This window comes from Vigna unguiculata, chromosome 6, assembly GCF_004118075.2.
Source record: "Vigna unguiculata cultivar IT97K-499-35 chromosome 6, ASM411807v1, whole genome shotgun sequence".
Lineage (NCBI taxonomy): Eukaryota > Viridiplantae > Streptophyta > Magnoliopsida > Fabales > Fabaceae > Vigna > Vigna unguiculata.
The window spans coordinates 14,773,242-14,781,978 of NC_040284.1; the positions used below are offsets into that span (position 1 = coordinate 14,773,242).

An 8,737-nucleotide genomic window follows, 5' to 3' on the forward strand; every position below is an offset into this window, starting at 1 on the left:
AAGAAATGTTTTTTATCATTATTTTTAAAAGTCTCCCTCCTCCGGTGAATTACCAAGAAATCATAGATTACTGGTATATAAGCAAATGTGCCTAAACATTATTAATTAACAAGAAAAAGGGACAATTTTAGTTGAAAGTGCCAAGTTATAACTATAGAACATCTTAATAGAATTCATTTTGTAAAGAACAGTAATAGTTACACATCTAAATACAATTTGATTTTATTGAGAGAAAAAAAAAGTGGGTAATTAGTCCCTCTCTATTATCTAACAGATCAACAAACTTCGAATGAAAAGTCATTGATGAAGATAAAGTCCATTAGATAGCCCAACAAAACACACTAATGTGATTTGTGATATCAACAGTAAAAATAAAAACCAAACTACCAAGAATGAAAATCAATGGTAAGTGGATTTGTAGTCTTGATTACAGAATCAATATTCTATAAATATATATGGCCAAAAGTGCTTCCACCAAAAAACATAAATCTTTAAAATTGTGACACACAAAAGCAGATGAAACTTAAGCTTAAATTTAGCATTGAAACAAGAAAGTTAGAAGTGAGGACTATTGCCAGTAGAAACATCTAAAGATTACGTTACTTTCAAAGAATTTAACAGATCTCTATAGATATTTGCTTACAGAGGCAATCATTCCAAAAATTGATGACAAATTTCTTCAAAAGAATTTCCAGTTCTTCAAATAATGAAACTGAAGTGTACATTATCCTTAATGCAGACCTTTTGATTTCAAGAGTGATTACTCAGGAATAATAGTCCTCTTCTCCAACTTGTGTGCTACATGTAATATATTTTGTACATACCTCACCCAAATCTCAGGATCCAAAATCAACTTATACAGAGTATCAACTCTTCCAAATGAAACAACAAAGACACATGATCACTTTCCTTAAGTTAGTAAGGTACAAGTTTCTGATGTAGTATAGAATATCTTTGAATAGTACTTTTTATTTTATAACACCCTGTCATATTACATCAACTAAACACAATTTGATTCTTTTAAAATAAGCTTCGGATGTTGATCCCTTTCACATGCTCTTGGAAATAACCAATGACCTCCTCAAATATGGTTGCTGGCAGCTTTAAGATTAGACATTTTGGTTGTCCTGTCCTGTGATAAAAGTACAGACTGGTGAGTTGAAACAAATGTTTTCATAATAGACAAACCATATTTAAAACAAGAGGAAAACAATCAAAATAAAATTCAACAGAATTACTCTAGGCCAACAAAATATTCAACTTTCTTCAACATCAAGACGCTATAAATCTGGCCAAAAGTCTCACCGTCAAGGAAAATAAAACTTAAAATACCAACACAAAAAAAGGCTAACAAAAATCTAAGTTTACTATAGCATTGACACATAAAACCTTAAAGTTTGAACACTCACCAGCAAAATCCTTCAAAGATTATATTACATTCTGTTGATTAATCAAACTGGTGTAGACATCTCGCAATATAGGCAAATCTTTCTAGAAATTAACAACAAATTTCTCCAGAAAAGCTTTTTCCTTCATGCAAACAAAGGAACTAAAGTGAAAACTATTCTTGTAAGGCCCACTTTTCATCCCGTCCCCTTTTCTTAGGGCTGTCTTAATTATTGGGCCTTAGGGCTGGCCTAGGAAGGGAAAACAAACCTAGTCCGCCCCAAACCCTAACCTATGCTCACATTTCGTAAACAGAAACCACACCTCCTTGAGCTGCTGCTAGGGTTCCCAAGGTTCCTCAGACTCACGCTTGACTTGACCTTAGTTCTACTCACGTAAGTATCTTCTAATCCTTATCGCCCTTCTCTAGTATAGTTTTCGTAGTCACAGTTGGAAACTTTGTAATAATTTGTTTCTATCTGCTGTTCCAGTTTGCGAGTCTGGTTCTAGAGCTGCTGTTTGACGGTTATTTCGAGATTCAGTGGTGGATGTGATAATATGTTAACTGTGGATGTATGAATGTACTGCCTTGGACTGGTGTGAGGAACTATTGCAGGAAAACAGTGGCGAGACCTGCTAATCTCGCCCAAGCGAGCCAGTCTCGCCTAGGCGAGATGGACAGGGACTCGCCCAAACCCTCTTTACGCGAAAGGTCGCCCAGGCGACCAGCTCAACTTTTGAGTGAGCGAGTATCTCGCTCAGGCGAGGCGAGATACCGCGTTGGTTTCCTGTTTCCTTTTCGAGCCCTCGCCTAGGCGAAGGGGACTCGCCTGAGCGAGACCCTTCAGCTTGAGCGAAGGGCTGGGCGAGGCAGTGCGTTGTTTGATTGCTTGGTTATTCTTGGATGATTGGTATTTGTTTGGGTATGATTGTTATGATGAGAAATATATATATATATATATATATATATATATATATATATATATATATATATATATATATATATATATATATATAATGGATTGCTATGTATGCGGGACATAATTCATGAATGGTGAATGATGGATATTGTGGGAACTTAGCATGTGAAATTAATGAATGGGTTGGAATTAAAGGGACATGGTATTGATATGAGATGAGGCCATATACTCACGAGGTGGTAATGACCGTTGGTATCAAATTGTAAGCATGATTAGTGTTCTCTTATTGTTGATTTATGATTTTTGGTCTGTGTCAGTGTGTAATTCCTTGGAGTCTCTAGGTGAGACCTCCGGGGTTGCGCTTTAGTGGTCGGGACATAATTCCATGGCCTCTGTTAGTGGGTGTCCATGGTGGTGCCCCATCTATATAACTAGGTAAGGATTCAAGGTAAGGTTGCATCCTGACGCTCTAAGGGGTCAGCTAGTTCACCTAGAGCGGACTGACTCCTGTGGTGAGAGTAGTAGGAGGCCTGAAATTCATTAAGGGCTAACCTTGTGGTGAGGGAAATTGATTCATTGTAACACTTGTAACACATAGCTCGGGGGTGAGCAGCTCAGGGGTGAACAGAGGTATCCACCACAAGTGCGGGCATCCGCTGAATCCAACCAAGTTATACGTATCCGGATGAGTCGAGTCATGTCGTAGTGTATTGTCTGAGAAGTCATAACATGCTTGACTGATATAAGTGTATGATTGGGCAAATATAATTGAATGCATGGATGAAATCTTTTGTGCTCTAGCTTACCCTATTTTCGTTGTTGTGTGCTCTGTTGTGTGGTACTCTTTTTTGCGATGATCATCAACTTGTTGGTGTGAGTAGAGGCGAGGAACCCCCGTGGACAACAGGGAGGTTGTGTAGGCTGGACCTTATTTCTTGATGAGTTTTTCCTTAGGGCTACGACCCATGTATTGCTTCATGTTTTATTACTGTACTGTCTGTTAAACTTTTATCCAGTTTTCTTTTGGGCATCGTGGTGTGCCTTGAATTGTAAGGAATTGAGTTTTAAACTTCAGGACTGCACTATTATGTTATCTTTTTGTAATGCTTCGTTTAATTTCGTATATTAAATTAAATGGGGTGTTACAATTCCCAATGAGACCCTTTGATTTCAAGATTTTGATAACTAAAAATCTAGGGATAATCCTCTTCTCCGAGTTGTACCCTACAACTACAGGATATTAAGCAATAGCTTCTGGTGGACAACCCATCTCATTCACAAGGAAACTCATCTTTCTGGAAAATGTCTCCCCTGAACACTTCATAAAACTGGGAAACCTCAAACCTTGATTTCCACACCGCTTTGCTCCTAGAAAGCATTTCAATAGCCACAACTCAGAACCTCAATGTATGGAACCAAGTTTTTTTTCATGTCACTATAAAAAACTAAATGCGGTGATTTTCAAAGACCTAACAACTTCCTTATCGTCAAAAAGCACACTCCTTAACACCTCATAACGCGGAACGAGGCATTTTTTCAAGCTTCTGAACAATATATAACGGCCACTAATTAGAATCTTAGGCAAGTCAGAGTCGGAAACCCCAATAGAACGGAAGAACTTGAGTTTAGGCAAAAGGGTATTCTCAGCATTTGCAGAAAGCAATGTGGAATGAATCTCCAAAAGTTTTGCAAGTTGGGATTTGGAGCACCCATAGTTGCTGAGAAGATCAATGACAGCATTTGGGCCATCTGGGTTCTTCAAATTAACCCTGTTGGAGAGTTCCCTTGCTAATTTCGGGGACACCCCACATGTGTCAATGAGATAAGACACGGTAAAGGTTGCATCTTTGTGGTGATTTCCATCTGATTCAGGATCAAAAGAAGTACTTGAAGTGAAGTACTTGAAGTATAAAAGGAAAGCATTGGGTTTGTGTTGCAGCAGAGAACGCAATTGAATTTTGCACTTCTGTGGTTTGTGAATGATGCACTTAACGTTCGAATCAGAAAATTAGGAACCATTGAGTGAACTTGCTCTAGATTACACAGCACACGGTTGAGGATGTAATGAAATGCACGGTACGATGAGGTGGTGAGATTGGTAAAATCGTGTTTCGGTTAAGAAAATGAGATTTTGACAATTTTTTTTTTTATAAAATTGATAAATTTTCTATGAATAGAATTAAAGTAGATTTTTTTTAATCAAAAGGAAGTAATAAAAATAATATTTTTTTATCTTATTTAAAATTTTGTCAAACTGTGTTAAAATAAACTTTATTAATGTATCATTTTTCTTTGGCTTAACAACAATACTGAATGGTTTGCACCGTTTGTGGTGCCCACATTTCGTATGAGCTCTATTTAGTATTTGGGGGCCTTTATAAACCCTAAAACTTAGAATTTTGATGGTAATATGAGTGCTTAAAATATTTTGGACTTAAAATTTCATTTCACACCATTACAATTTGAAATATAAATTACTATTTGAATTTGTTGTGTTGTGTACTGTACAAAATTAATGTTTATTTTAAAATTTAAAAAATATTTACTTGGTTTTCAAATTTTAATTTTAATTCTTTGTTATTAGCCACATTATACCTATTACTGATATGGCTAATGACATCCAAGCAAGCAATAATGACTCATGTCACCAAAATAATAATGAGTAACTTTAATTAATTCTCTTTTTAATTCGGAAAATGAGTGCAGAGATTGGTAGTGATGGGTTCGAAAGATTTTAAAAAAATGCAGAGAATGAAGGGAATCGGGAAAGTGCATAGTGAATGAAGGGAGAGTGAGTGACAATGGTTGGGTGAGTACAGAATGATTTGGAAGAATGAAATGAGAAAAAGAGACAAATTAGAAAAGAGGAGGGGGTCAGAAAAGAGAGGCAAGAGCAAACTAAAAAATAAAAACTTATCTTGAGAAAAATGACTTATTATAAAATGACATTTTAAAATATCATATTTTTAAATAATAACAATAATTAAAAAATTGACAATTTAAAATATATATTATATATGAAAAGTATGGTATTCTTTTAATTGATGTGTTAAAAGCGAAAAAAAATGCACCAAGGTTTTTACACCGCTTCACTCAATCCAAGAATTACACCCTAACCAAGCTCTTGAACCCTAATGTTTTGTTTGCATGAGGGGATTTATCAATTGTGCTGATTTGGAGCAACAAACGTTGAGCGAAATTCGTGTTCTAATGCGCCAATTTGGGAGCGAATGCAAAGACGAATTTGCATGTACTAACACAAAAACTTCTTATAACATTTGTTATTTTTTACTTTTGACGTCTACAAAAATACCGACGTCATATTGGGTGACGTTAAAATTAACGTCTAAAAGAAAAATTAGCGTTACTTCACATCGAAATATGGGTGATCGATATCCCTTAACGTCAGTTTGATTCTCACCCGAACGTTCAACTCGTGCCATATGGATGGGAAAACTACTGAAATTGACATCTGACAGACGTCAAAAGGACGTCAGACAGTGCTATAACCGACATCTTTGGACGTCTGTCAGTGCAAGGACAGACGTCAATTTCAGCAATTTTTTTAAGTTTTGCTATTTACAAATTTTCACACCTGAAAAACAGAAAATACCCAAAACAGTTCATATTATATTCCAACAACGTGGTAATTTTAACTAATAATTGTAAAGTTGTCTAAACTTTTACAATTACCAAAAGTTTCATCCATAAATTGTTCTACCACGTTTTTAAAATAAAATTCTAATGTTGTTCTAGGGCCTAACTCCATTATTCCAATAAATATGTTGCCTACTATTGTCTTAGTGTCTGGATAGTGTCATCCTATAGAGGTGATGAATTCTTGAAACGCTGAAAAGATAATACAAATTCATTATCCATGAATATCATTGTTTAAAGTTTGATATGATTTATAATATCTTAAAGATATATTATTACTTCAATCCAATCATCTTTAACTACAATTCAAATGATTGTTCTTATCCAAGACATGACATAATACTCACATTCTCATGAATCTTCTTGCTTGTTACACTAAAGATGACAAAGAAAATAATCACATATCAAGTTCATAAGTTGACATGTGGAAATTAATAACTTGGTAAATAAATGAGTTACAACCTTTGGGTATAATACTTTAATTTGTGTGCTCTAGGCTTACCCATAACTCTAATGAAAATTTGGAAACATAAAATATAGATTAGTTTTAATATAACTAAATACATGATATGAAAAGTAACACTTATTCTTGTAACATGTTTTTCAAAACATTTTCAAAGTGTCCGATCGAACAATTCAAGATTTAATACAAACGATTAAAAATGTAACTATTTGTACTAGATCTCAAACGGAAACTAAGGTTCACTCAATATTGTGAACTAAAATTATAATAAATCTTCACATATAAAATAAAAATGCAATAATAATATTAAAAAATTAAAAAAAGTTACAATAATTTTAACATGCAACAAGTCTAATAATAAATATAAATTTTATTCCAAATTTATTAACTAAATTGATCAACTATCCTAAAATTTCAAATAAAAAAAAAGCCAAAAAAATCAACAAAATACATTAAAATTATTTTAACATGCAACCCATCTAATAATAAATCTAAAATTTATTCAAAATTTATCAAAAATCATAATTTTTCTAATAAAAAAAATAAGCCAAAAAAATATAAAAAATAAACGCATACATGAGCTAGAGGAAAATGAAAAACTAACATCTTGTAGCAAAAATAATGATGCAGATGGAGGAGGGTGGGCTGCCGGCAAACAAAGCTTCACAGTGCAAAGGGGAAGAAAACCATGCATTTATGTGAAATAGAGACCAAAACGAAATCCAATCGGTTCAAAATGCTTAAATTAGTGCATAAATCAAAACCCAACAAGTTTCATGGTGGAAAACTCACCTGCGGAAGTCACGATGGCCGGCAGAATATGGAGGCGAGCTCGCGGGGAAGAGGAACAATGGCGTGAGAAGTCAGTGCTGTATATACCCGATGATAAGTGACGTCGGGTAAGTAAAATAATAGACGTCGAGTGACGTCGGGGTAGGCAGAAACTGACGTTAAGTGACATTAGTGCAGTGCTGTACAAATGTCATTTTTGACACTTTATTTACAAAAATGGCACCAGTCATTTTTTTATGTCTGTGTTCTCTCTAGCATTCGTTAACTAGGTGACGTTATAGGCACTTTTTGTGTTAGTGAGGATTTCCTCAAAATCCCATTTCTCCAAACCTGTGAAGATTTGCGAGGATAAACGGTCATTTTAGCATTATATCTTTGTACGTGCCATCCTCGATTGACATCCTCTCTTCACGTGCTCATTCTCTTTTGCCTTTGTTGCGAGATTCTTGGTCATGCTGTAAAGATTCTTGACCAAGAGTGACTATTCACACCACATAGTTGTTTGATTTTGAAATTCATTGACCAAGTATGTGAACTTATTAAATTGCCATTAAATAGAAGCATTGAATATGAACTTGTGAAGTTAGGAAGCTGGTGCTCTCTATCTATGTTGGTGGAATGCGTTCATCCTCAAGCTTTAGAGGTTAGTAATGGAAGTTTTGGTCGTGTGAGGGTGTTAGTGAAGATGAGAACTTGGAGAATTAGTTCCTTAACCAATTCTTGTGTGCTTATGAAGGTTGAAAGAACCGATTAGTCAATCGATTATAGTGTGTCTTGTGTGGAGAATCAATCAGGTAACTGATTCTCATGTATGTGTGTGTGAGTTAGAGAATCGATTAGGGAACCCATTCTTGTGGGTGTTGTGTGTGTGTGAGTGATGATGCGTGAGTTTGTGGGTGATGGTCGTTCATGATATGGGTGGGTCATGAGTGTGAATACTTTGAACCATTTCATGGATGTTTGCAGGTGGATTGCTGGAGTTGTTAGAGGTGGCTCTAGGTGTTTGTTTCAGGTTGTTTTTGCAACTTGAAGTTGGTTCATCTATGTTGGTAAGGTGTGTTTTTATGGTGCATGGTTAGTAATGTTAGGAATCCAAGTGAGTCTCAGTTCCACATTTGCTAGAAATGAGAAAGTAGAGCACTATATAAGAATAAAGACCCAAAAATTCATTGTCTTAAGGTTTTGGGTTGAAAGTAATGTCAATGCCTTATGTGGTTGGGCTCAGGTCTCATTGGTGTTATATCTCCCCGATGATATTCTCTGTAGACCTAACAATTTTTTTCTAATTTGGCAAAAATTGTAATGTAGGTGGTAGATCTTAGTAAGGAGTTGTTATGTGGCTATGGTGTGGTGCACATAGTTGGTTGTGTGAGTGTGGTTGTTTCCGCTACAAGCGGTGTAGGTGAAGATTCTACAAGTCATTAAGAGGTAAGTTTTGTATTGTATGTTGTTAAAATTGGTTGTTTATCTAAGCTAAATGGTTATAATAATTAATCTTTGCCATTTTATTATTAGTTTT

At 35.1% G+C, this 8,737-nt stretch overlaps 1 pseudogene; it reads right to left on the minus strand.

Annotated features, from left to right (window-relative positions):
* Positions 1-1,428: 1,428 nt before the first annotated feature.
* Positions 1,429-7,204, minus strand: LOC114188445 (annotated as a pseudogene).
* Positions 7,205-8,737: the final 1,533 nt, after the last annotated feature.